This window comes from Pelodiscus sinensis, chromosome 7 (genome assembly GCF_049634645.1).
Source record: "Pelodiscus sinensis isolate JC-2024 chromosome 7, ASM4963464v1, whole genome shotgun sequence".
NCBI classification, from domain to species: Eukaryota; Metazoa; Chordata; order Testudines; family Trionychidae; genus Pelodiscus; species Pelodiscus sinensis.
In genome coordinates this window covers 38,402,152-38,414,543 of record NC_134717.1, presented here as the reverse complement: position 1 = coordinate 38,414,543, position 12,392 = coordinate 38,402,152, and the positions used below count along the sequence as shown (strand labels likewise).

Sequence of the window (12,392 nt, the reverse complement as noted above, 5' to 3'; positions counted from 1 at the left end):
CTGACATGGCCATGACAACACTCTATAGTTACAATTAATGAAAGTTTATTCAGCCGAAATGTTTCAAAACACATAATACTATTAGTATTCAATATCAAAATGATAATACCAGAAGTCTGATAGGAAACAAATATTCCAATCTATGGAATTAATTATTCACCAACCATTTTGCACTTACAATTTTAATATTGTACTTTACCAATCTCTGCCCATCAGTCTACTTGCAATTTTCAGCTGAACCCTGTAAGCCTGTTTTTCTTCTATCATCTCCACCATTGCATTCATGTCTTCCCATCCTTCCCTTACAAACCCACAACATTAGACAAGGTTCCCATCTACCATTTATGTTAATAGATTTGCAGAATACATTGCAATCTCAGCATCACAAGCTTGCTGCATGTTCTCTCTCAATTTTTTTTCACTGTTCATTAAAGGGTCTCCATTCAGCAAATGTTGATAATATATAACAAAAAGATGATCTTATGCTTAGGGTTGCCAGATGGTTTCAACAAAAATATCGGACATAACATCACAATCTACATTACCTCTTATTTAGAAGATACCGGACACTTATATTTTCTCATTTATATTTTCTCTATTTGTTTCCCAAACAGAAAGCTCAAATACTGGACTGTCCGGTTCAAAACTAGACACCTGGCAACACTACTTATGCTGGGGACATAATCCTTACTGACAGAGTCTGCTCCAGCCCCAGCTGCTCCCTGAACCAGACAAGAGCAACCCCTGTCAGGGGCCCCCTGCAGCCCCTGCCTGGGATAGGTAAGGCGCTGCTCCAGCCACCCACCAGTTTGCTAGTGGGTTGAGACTAGTACCAAATGCTCTCCTGCTTCAAGGCTTAAGTTCATGTCATAGGTAAACTTCCCTTGCCCAATTCTAAATTAGATTGTAAACTTTTGGGATCGTGTTTCCTCCTTATTTGTAGAGCATCCAGCATATTTTGGGTAATAAGTAGTGTGTTTATATTAACAAATAGTATTAAAAGGCTAAATTAGGGTGAAGCACTAATACAAATCTGATTAATTACTGACCACAAATAGTGTTGTTAGTTAAAACAGAATTGCCAGCTACTGAAACATTAAGGAAGCTCCACACATACTTTTCCCAATTCTTAAAGATCAGATCAGGTTTCACATAAATGCCTTATGAAAGACCGTAGTGAAATCTGAAGATCTGCCCTAAAGAGAGAGTCTCTGAAATTACCAGTTAGGTATTATGCTTCCCCATTGTTGAAGATGGAAGATTTATTACCATGTAAGTCATTGCATCATGGGACATCCTATGTGCAAAGTATTTCTGGTGTTAAAGGGACAGAAGTAGAGCTGAGAGCTGCTGGAGTCCACAGCTGTAAAAGGCCAGGATGGTCTTAATGATCTCAAAAGAAATCTGCAACAAGGATTTGGGGAGGAATAAATAGCTGTTAGCTAAAGAAATAGAAGTATGGGAAGGGGGCTTTTTGCCACTCCCTACATATCAAGGAGAAGGGGAACAAAGAATAGCCAGAGTCTCTTAACAGGCAGTCAGACCAGCCAGAATTTAAAGTGGGAAATGAATCTTCTAGCCAGCTAGTTCAACCCATCTAGAAAAGGTGAAGGTATTAGTCAGCTGCTTCCTGAAGAGGGAACTGAAGGGAGAGCAAGGTGCTTGATATCTTTATGAAATCACCAGAGCCTGCTGACGACATGGGATTTTTTTTTAAGGCCTGGAATAGGAAAGTGGCATGGCTAGTGTCATGGGTTCAAACAGGTCCAGCAAGTATCCAAACCTTTTGATTTTTCTTACTCTGCAGCTATAAGCACCATTTTATAAACTTTTATATTGTGAGTTAGAATTGGGATTTACATTTTTTAAAAAAAACCTGGATGTTTGGATGTTTTTTGTTTTATCCTAATGTACTTAATCTCCCTACTGTCTGATATCCTGGGAATGGAATATAGGGAAATATCTAAATGTATGAAAGGCAGAGAGAGGGGAAACCCTGATAATCAGCTATCACATAATCCCAATAATTTTATTTGCTGTTTTTTAATCACAGAATACTGTGTGACTCATGTTCTAGTTTTTAATTTTAGGAAAGCAAAGCAATAATAAAATACATTAAAAGTAGCCTTTTTATTTATATAAAGCAGGTAGAATAAGAGACTTACCAAAATTAGAGAGACAACAAAGTGGATTGAGCTCAGAAACAAAAATTAAAGAAACTGAAGGACTGTATTAGAATTATTCCCCTGAAATACTTCACTGGCAGACTATGCCTTCTTACTGATGCCCTATACCCATTACAGGACTGGGGCATCTGGAAATAAACAACCAGTATGGCAGTTTTGAGTAAAATTATTATGATGTAATTTTAAAGTAGAGAGACTAATCAGACAATTGTCCTTAGGAAAGTACTGTGATGTAATATTAGATGGGCAATATAATTTTATTCTTCCTATAAATATTTAAGCAATTGGGGAATTTGTGTAAATTATCTGAAGAGACAACCAGACTGAAAAATGTGAGTGAGCTCTTTTTCTAAAAATCTGCAGACTGTACATATAATTCATCTTCACAACAATCACACTAGAGTCATGAATCGGGATTGAAAATATAGTTAACTGATTATAAACAACAATATCATAGGGAGATATAAACCATATCTATGATTAGAATGCATAGTAACTTGCAGATAAATCTCCTGTACACAGCAAGGTCTTCTTAAGACACAATATTTCATTTGTGATAGGTGGCTGGGGGTGGGGTGAGAGCTTTTTATTACACCTTCTCATTTATGCTTGTCAGAACTCATTGTATTATTCCAGTTTGTCCATTAAAATGGCTTATTTGCCCCTGGCCATCTTACTGCCCTTATCCAAGTCCAGTCCATCCAACAAATGGAACACTTCTGTAGTATAAAGTGTCCCTTAACATTTTACAACTATGTTCTGACATTTTAAATAGAGGGCAAGGAGTGGAAGAATTTAGGATTTATTAGGTAGAGTGAATTGCTGCCCCTTGTTCTGTTCATGGTAGGATAGAAATAAAACTAAAATTGTGATAGAAATGGCACCCCTCAAGCAGCTATTAGTTTCAGAGGTCCCTAGTTCATCACCCAATTCCTGCATTTCATGAAGTTCTTAGTTGCAGAAAAAGCTGCCATTCTGCATTGCCAATCGAAGTATACAAGATTAATATATGTGAAAGTAAATATTAATCTACCCTTCCATTAAATTTGAATAGCTATTTTTAAACACCCTCCACCACATTTGGGTCTGTTCGGCTACGTCTAGACTGGCCCTTTCTTCGGAAGAGGCATGCTAATTTCCTACTTCAGGTAGGAATTCCTACTTATTCCTACTTCAGGTAGAAATAAGAGATCCTCCGGAAAAGGGCTTTATTCCGGAGGATCGCGCCAGTCTGGACGCTCTTTTCCGGCTTTTCCCCAAGCCAGAAAAAAAGCAGTGGCCATGTTTATTTAAATCCCCCGCGGATTTCCCTATTCCAAAGTTAGAAATTAGCATGCCTCTTCCAAAGAAGGGGCCAGTGTAGACACAGCCTTCATGTCTAGACCTGAGTAAGAAAGTCAGCCCTAATTTATCTTCCTCAACAGCTTCTTCCATACAACTGATTTGAGATTCTAATCAAATGAAGAGTTTTTGTCTTGCTGTGCAGCTTTCAATAAGGGGGTTCTATATTAATGAGAGAGATTTGTCAGAGAGGTTTTCTAGATGTGAAGGATATTTTTTTGAGATTTTATTCAGAAATATTTACACATATATAGAAGTGTTTAGAATTATTTAATAGATTGGGGGGGAAAAAAGAAATTAGCATTTAGAGAACATCATGCTCAAAGACTTTAAGACCAGAAGTGACCGTTGTGATCATCTAGTCTGACCTCTTGCATTTCACAGGCCAATAAACCTCACTCACCCACTCCTCTAATAGACCTATAACTTCTGGTTGAGTTACTGAAGACCTCAAATCATGATTTAAAAACGTATACAGGCAGTCCCCGGGTTACATGGATCCGACTTACATCGGATCCCTACTTACAAACGGGGTGAGGCAACCCCGCACTAGCTGCTTCCCCCCAGCAGACCAGGGAGACGCAAAGCTAGCGCCCTTCCCCCCCAGCAGACCAGGAAGACGCGGAGCGGCTTTTCTCAGCAGACACCTCAGCTTGAGAATAAAGGACTGAGGGAAGTGAGGTGTGGGAGAATAAAACTGAGCTCTGGAGAAATGTTTGGCTAGAGTTTCCCCTACAATATGTACCAGTTCCGACTTACATACAAATTCAACTTAAGAACAAACCTACAGTCCCGATCCTGTACGTAACCTGGGGACTGCCTGTAGTTACAGAGACTCCACCATTCACTCTAGTTTATACCTGCAAGTTAGTCTGCTCTATGCTGCAGAGGAAGGTATATAAACCTCCTAGATCTCTGGCAACCTGATGAGTGTTCCCTATAAGCCAGGTGCTTGTGCAGCCACTCAGGAGAGATTCAAATTTCTCTCAGCTGATTAGCAGAGTGCTCACAGCTAGGTTTTTGTTTTTACTTGTGATGCACATCCCTCAATGCACATAAAAAAATTATTCTGTACATGGATGGAAAAAATCCACATATGGAGTTAAAAAATTAGAGGGAACATTGAACCCAACTCAGGAGAAATTTCCTTTCATGAACCCATACATGGCAATCAGCTGAACCCCAAGCATGTCAGCAAGATCTATCACCTCCATACTACAGAGAATTCTTTCTTGGGTAACTCAGAGCCCTCTTCATCTATTGTTCAATGTCCAGCTGTTGGAGATTTTTGCTACTAGCAGTCAAAGATGAGCCACATGCCATTGTATGCAGTCTCATCATACCATCTCCTCCATACACTGATCAAGCTCAGAGCCAGCAATATGGAGGAGATACCATTTCAAGCTCTCTTGCTTGTGTTTTCACTCCTGTTTAGGACATAGATAGAACTTCCATGAAAAGCTGACTGTCAGTTTAGCAGCATTTTCTGACTCACCAAAGGCATCTGACAGAGCTAATGCTGGAGCTAGTGGAGGACTCAGATAGGCAGACTTGAACTGGCTAATGCGACTCATGATGTTCGATATAGTTGCTGATAGCAGCTACATAGAACAGACTTCTGGAGCAGGGCCACAAGCACAGACTGGGAGGGGACACATTGCCATGAAACCTTGAAGTACACCACACCCAAAGTTCTATGTAAGCTGCACAGCAGCGCAGCCATGCAGCTGCTTAATGAGTCCCGCCTAGAGCTACTGTGCAGAGAGGGGCACTGCCAAACTGCCCATCAGCTTTTCACAGAAGCTCTATGCATGTCCTAAACAGGAGTGAAAACACAAGCAAGAGATATCTTGAAATGATCTCCTCTGTATCGCTGGCTCTGATTGCTGAGAGCATGCCAACAAAAATCATGTTTTGTCAAGATGCATTTGATGGGCCGTTCAAATGTCCTGTGTGCAACGTAGACAGCCAAGTTTTCCCACACTGCACCATGAACAAAAACCATATTTTGAGAGGGCCCTATGGGATACAGGTGGTTGGAATCAGGTTTGCATATTGCAGTGTGTACACTGGAGCCCTGCATTCAGTTACAATTTGTTCACCCATGGTTGGAAGTTAGTGGAGATGCTCAATTTTGGGTTTTGAACCAGAGCCTGATGATTTGAGTTCCACTAATAACCCTGGTCTTGCATTGCAGTAGAGACGCATCCTCTGAAAGACATTTTTTCAACTTTAGTGCAGCGTTACCAGAGTGTACAAAAGCTTCTAAAAAGCCCTTTATAGGGTCATATCAAATTGAGAAGCCTATTACTGGCATCATATTCACACATGGATATGAGAGAAAAAATTCCCTTACATACTGTGCTTACTCGTGTGAATCAATGGGACAAATTCATCACTGGATGAACATCCTTTGTTTAATGGAGTTTGTCTACGGTTATACTTTTCCTGGGTATGTATTGGTATGAAAATCTTCACAAAACCTTAATTTTTTTAAAAAAATCTTAAAGCTAAATATTTCTGAAACACTCAACATTTAGTGGAGGTTCTAGATTGTAAATCCTGTAGTAATGCCGATGTAGTTTCAGTATCTTGAAGTATTTAATATTTTCAGCCAGATAGCCACTATTGCCAATGGAGTCTGAAACATTAAGCAAATAGAATGTCATTTTCAATTTATTTCATAGTTAATTTGTGGTATTATTGACCTATCAAGTTTTTTAAATTTTGGGCTGAGCAAAATAGTTGGGAATTTTCCTCACTTTTTAAAATTATTTGGATCTTGATTTCAGCCTAGGTATTTTGTTGTTTTTGTAGTCTTACTGCAATGTCTGTTTAAAAAATATTAGTTTCCTGATAACACATAGGATTATAATAGGCTTTTAAGAGATATTGCCTGATAAGGCATAATCAAGACCTGTGTAGACCAGTCTGGATAAATCTGTGGATAGTAAAACATGTTTATTAGCTCAGATGAGCTTTGTTTCCAGGAGATTATGGATCTAACTTGAAACAACATGAAGCAATCTAAGGAAGAATCTATTAATCAGACATTAAGGGTCTTTTCACAGATACGAAGGTCAGTTTTTATAGGCAACCACAATTACCATCAACAAGAACTGCAGATGAATGTTGAAAAGAGAACAGAACCCCGGAGTGTGCATTTATGTGAAATATCTCTACCGCTCGTTAATATGAAGTGGACAAAGTCCTGACTAATATGCTGAACAAGCAGGCCAGCATCACCATCCAAGATGGGTGAGACTGTTTTGAAAAATATATGGCAAGGTTGGCATGCCTGAACTGAAAAATTGCCGTGGTCTTAGCTGTCTGATCTCCACAGTAGTTTTTTCTACTCCCTGAATGGGAACAAGTCTGACTGCTTCAGCAAAATTGTGATTGACCTTACCTAGGAACTTACTGGAGTGCTAAGGGGGAGAAACTAGTTACCTTGAATGTGTCTGTGGAAATTTGGAAATTTCAGACCACAGAAGAATTAATATTTTGATAGTTTGGCTCAACTAGAAATGCACAACTTCTTAATCTTAGCACATGGCTGGCACTATGACACACAATACATTAGACTCCTGTGTGGGAATTCAGTATTTGGATGTGTCTTTGGGATTTGTGCATCCCAAGTTTTACCAAAGTGATGAACTCAAGTCTCAAGCTGGAAGCTGAAACAACCTTTCTAACCATGCCCCCTTATTGGACATACAGGAAATCTACAGTAATGAGATGACATTAAGGGAATTTCCTGTGAAGAAAAAACCACCAATCATAGTGATAGGTAAACACGTGGGCTGTGTCTACACTGGCACCCTTTTCCATAAAAGGGATGCTAATGAGACACTTCAGAATTGCAAATTCCGCGGGGGATTTAAATATTCCGCGGCATTTGCATGAACATGGCTGCCACTTTTTTCCGGCTTGGGATTTTGCCGGAGAAAAGCGCCAGTCTAGACGGGATCTTGCGGAAAATAAGCCCTTTTCCGGAAGATGCCTTATTCCTACTTTCAACCCCGAGCCGGAAAAAAGCGGCAGCAATTCTGAAGTGTCTCATTAGCATCCCTTTTACGGAAAAGGGTGCCAGAGTAGACACAGCCCAGGAGAACTGTGTGAAGAGTTGTGATCCCATAATAAATGTTAAAAAGTTCGGGGGCAAGAGGTGGAAAAAGGAAGGAAATAGTCAAGAACAATTCTGAAGCTGTGTATGTTTGTAAATGACTTTTAAGGTTTATGTGTTAATAATTCCTGTAATGAAATTACTTAAAATATTCAGTCTGGCAAAAAACTAAAGACCAGTTTTGTTATAGAGAAACCTTCAATATTTCCATTAAAACCTGGAAAAATTAATGGGTAGTAGAAGAAGCCTTGCTTTGATAGACACTGAAATAAGGAACAGCTCCCTCAGTCTGACCCTCCACAGTACTTTTCAGATAGATGTTCTAGCAATTGTACCTCTCTGTTCTGAATCACCTTTCTGCTCCAATTCCATTCTAAAGCATCCTGGCGATTTCCAAATTATATCTGAAAGTAAATAAAGGCGGGAACAAGGCTAATAAAGCACAGAAAATAAAATGTTGAAATAATTATTTCACTGAGACTTAAGAACTTCTGAGAAGAAGTGGTGATCTTAGGGTATATTTACAGACACTTACAGCTGGTCCATGCCAGCTGTCTCAGGCTTTGGGGTTGGGTTAAGAGGCTGTTAACCACAATGTAGATGTTTGGACTCAAGACAGCCCAAGTCCCATGAGTCCAAGTCATCAAGCAGGGGCCAACCATGGCTTTTTAATTGCCGTGTAGACAAACCCTGAAGGCTATTTCTACATGGTGGAGCAATGAGCATTCTGGGGGTATAATTTCTAACGTACACTAATGTGTTGCATATTAATTGGTCTATATAGACCCTACTGGTGTGCACTAGAAGTTCCCTAGTGCACTTTAATGTAATTCTGTTTCAAATAGCACTATATTAAAGCACATTAGGGGACTCTTAATGCATGTCAGCAAAGTCCATATGGATAAATTAATGCACAACACATTAGTGTGCGTTGGATATCACGCCTCCATAGTGTGCAGCACTAGTCTGAGTAGACAGGCCCTAATGCTGAAGTGTAAATCAGTTTGATAGTCACTGATGGACAGGTTGCTATTACAAAATCAGTTTTGCATTGGTATGATGTTAGATTTCATTACTAGGAGAAGAGTGGTAACTTGATGTTAGCTTGACTGAAATGATAGAATAATTGAGTATTCTTGTGGAGCTGTGTTTTATGGGTAGAACAATTGCTTTTTGTGAATATTCCAGCAAGCAAGTTTACTGGGAGGAATGTTCCTGAGAGGAGTCAATTTTATAATCATTCTGGAGAATATTTGTGAAGCAAGACTCACTTAACGAATTCTGTTCAGACAAACAGTGAATAGAAAGCTGATTGATGACAACTTGCACTGATTGAATTTTGAATATGAAACACTCAGATTGGAGTGAATTATGGACCAAGAACTGTTTGCTGAAATTATTCAATACACTATTTTCAATAAATAATGAAAAAATATCTTCTCTCAGACAACTCACTAGTGTAAAAAAAGACAAAAGTTGCCAAATCAGTTATTTGTGGAAGTAAATTAGTCATCACTCAAAAGTTTTGTTGAGTGATTGTGGGCTAATTTTGAAATTATTCCAAGCAGGTGTATGATGTAGGGTTTTGTTGTTGTTGTTGTTTTGATTTTTTAACACATATGTTCTCTTATGCAGGGATTGCACATAATTTTTGAGACACAATTGGGCAAAACAGGTTTTGAGGTGGAAACTCAAAATGCTTCTCAGCAGCTTTGAACCAGAATTGCTCAGTTGCATACAACTGGAAATAAAAGGTCTTATGTAAATTATTTGAGCCTGCAAACAGAGATGCATATGCTTATCTTTCAAGCATGTGTGATGAGGTATATAAACTTATCAACAGAAAAGAGGTTAAGTAGAGCTCATGAATCTTTTTGCTCCATCATATAATACTTGGAGAACATATCAGGCTTAGTTAGGAATTAAAAGGAGAGATATTCTTTTGAGCCCCCTTTTTGGAAAGGGTCTAATAGGACTCAGGTGGAAGGAAAACCATTGAAAAATTCATAGGAGCAGTTAGCTTCTGTGATGAGCATCTAGGGTGGTAGAGCCTGTGGGTCAGGATTCTGTAGAACAGCAGAGAACTGAACCTAAGACAGATGAACAGGATGGGTGAAAGTTTGTATTTTAGTCTTGTTTTGAGCATTGTTGGGGAACTCCAGAGGGAAACACGAGCCACTGTCCTGTGCTGAGACTGAAGAGGAACACAGGAGGAGTGGAAGATGTTGTTGTTTGCCATTATTTTACTGCATATTTTTTGTTTGTGATATTCATACCCCAGAAGGGCCAAGCAGGGGAATTGAGGGTATGTCTACACTACCCTCCTAGTTTGAACTAGGAAGGTAATGTAGGCATACCGCACTTGAAAATGAAGCCCGGGATTTGAATTTCCCGGGCTTCATTTGCATAAGCGGGGCGCCGCCATTTTTAAATCCCCGCTCGTTCGAACCCCGTGCAGCGCGGCTACACGGGGCACGAACTAGGTAGTTCGAACTAGGCTTCCTAGTTCAAACTACCGTTACTCCTCATTGGAGTAACGGTAGTTTGAACTAGGAAGCCTAGTTCGAACTACCTAGTTCGTGCCCCGTGTAGCCGCGCTGCACGGGGTTCGAACGAGCGGGGATTTAAAAATGGCGGCGCCCCGCTTATGCAAATGAAGCCCGGGAAATTCAAATCCCGGGCTTCATTTGCAAGTGCGGTATGCCTACATTACCCCGCTAGTTTGAACTAGCGGGGTAGTGTAGACATACCCAGACAGACTTATTGGCCTCCAGGCAAGATGGGGGGCAGCTCCATGCTCCCAGAAGGAGCAGGCCTCACACACAGAAGGTGCAGAGCTGAGGCAACCTTCTCTCAGTATTGCCCAGAGCACATCAGGCCGTGTGCCTCCACCACACCCCACTCCACCCCATCCAGCCCTTAGTTGTTCAGAATGCAACATGTGGTTCTCTGGTGGTGATTTAAAGGATAGCAGCAGCAGACAGAGCCTGGGCTCTTTTGAATCACTCCTTTGCCATCCTTTTCCCTCCCACCCCCAGTCACCAGGCCTGGAGCCAAGTCGCCACCATACCAGACCACTGAAGTCCTAAGAGAGTAAAGCAATCCCTGAAAGAACAGGTCATATCTCAAGGGGAGCTCTCTGGATGATGCATTGGCAACAACATATGAATAGTTTCAATTAACTTCAGTAGGGCTGTTTGTGTGCTTGGAATTAAGCACATGCATAATTATTTGCAGGATCTTATTCAAGGGTCGAGTCTGGTTAGCCAATCCATGAGGTTGCAAAGAGCTTCCCAGTTCCCATCAGCGCTAGTGGCTAGAATTTCTACAAGGGTTGCACCATGATCCCTCTGAATGCTACAGCCTTAGGGACCTTTGTACTCACATTCTGGGTTTTTGAGGAGTGCATTCCATAATTTTCTTCCTAAGAACCATGCATATCAACAGTATGATGATATTAATTTCTAATAACAATAAATGGATGTGACTCAGTGTGGATATCAAAGATAGTGCCACCTTATACCATTGCATTTGAAATTCACTTGGATTTTCACATCATAAGAGTAAATACTTGACTGAACGCCTCTTTTTTAGACTTCTTCTAAAACCCATAATCAAACTCTAGGCTGTCATGCAGAATTCTCTCTCTGATATCAGTTCCATGTACTGCTTCTTTGATTTTCCCCTTGGTTGCCTTCCAACCACTGTCACTGGAAGAGCCATTTTAGAAATAAAACTGTCCGGTTTCCACTGAATATGTCCATCTGTATATAGCTTCACCTCCCCTCAATTTGTCTTCAGTCAGGCACTGCCATTAGGCTCTTTTTGCTTCAGGCCAATTCCACAACCCAAATACACAGAGAAGGATTGGAACTTAACTTCATTTACAAGTTTAATTCTTATGCAAATGGTATGAACAAGGACATTGGCTGGCTTGCACGCTACCTTGCACATCCTATGACTTAAACTACCAACCAAATAATGGAGGTGCTAATTGTTCTTATCAGCCTGTTGTAAGTATTTCAACCGTCTACTCGCTCTGTCTTGTTTTATTTTTTCTCTTTTCCCCCTAGATTTTTCTCTCCCCACCCTCCCACACACTATTATTTTTGGATCTGGACTTCTAATACTCCTGTCATCTGAAGAAGTGGGTTGTGCCCATGAAAGCTCATGATACCATGGCCAGATTGGGAACAAAGGGGAAAGCCTCCAGGAAGTGCCTCCCTGCAAGGCTGTTCCTCAGCTGGAGGAAGGAAAATGGCAGTGCATGGAGAAATTTCTGGTGCTTCTTCCCTGCAAGTCAGATCTAGCAGGGAGCCTCGGGGCATTTCTGGGATATTTCACTGCTTTATGGGGACACAGGGACAAGAGATTTAGAATCAGGCCAGTCCTAGAAAATCTGGGACTCATGATCGGCGTAACCATAGTCCTGTTTAATTATGGTTGTCACTCCATGATGGATATCCTGGATAATAATATCTTTCTGGCACACCTTTCTATCGCTTATCCACCAAACTAGTTCTCTTCGTGCTTGATTGTATCTCTTCCTGGATCCACACATACCGCACCAGTTTTCTCTTTTCTCTGAACTTCCTCATATGGATTTGTAGCACAGATATGGTATCCAATGTGCTCCATCCCAGCATGAATCTACATTTACTTTTCTAAATTTCAAGCATTTTATTTACACACATTCCAAAAAGCTTCCATACTTTCACTGCATGTGATGCCATCTTAAT

The 12,392-nt window shown here is 40.4% G+C and overlaps 1 protein-coding gene and 1 long non-coding RNA gene across 16 annotated transcripts in view; one reads left to right on the top strand and one right to left on the bottom strand.

The window, feature by feature from the left end:
• LOC142830184 (uncharacterized) overlaps nucleotides 1–1,286 on the top strand; it is a 98,212-nt gene extending 96,926 nt beyond the window's left edge. Inside the window, exon 3 of the long non-coding RNA XR_012905199.1 lies at nucleotides 615–1,286. This is a non-coding gene — a long non-coding RNA (uncharacterized LOC142830184). The remainder of the gene's footprint in view (nucleotides 1–614) is intronic.
• B3GALT1 (beta-1,3-galactosyltransferase 1) overlaps nucleotides 1–12,392 on the bottom strand; it is a 364,445-nt gene that overhangs the window by 143,630 nt on the left and 208,423 nt on the right. The window lies entirely within an intron of this gene.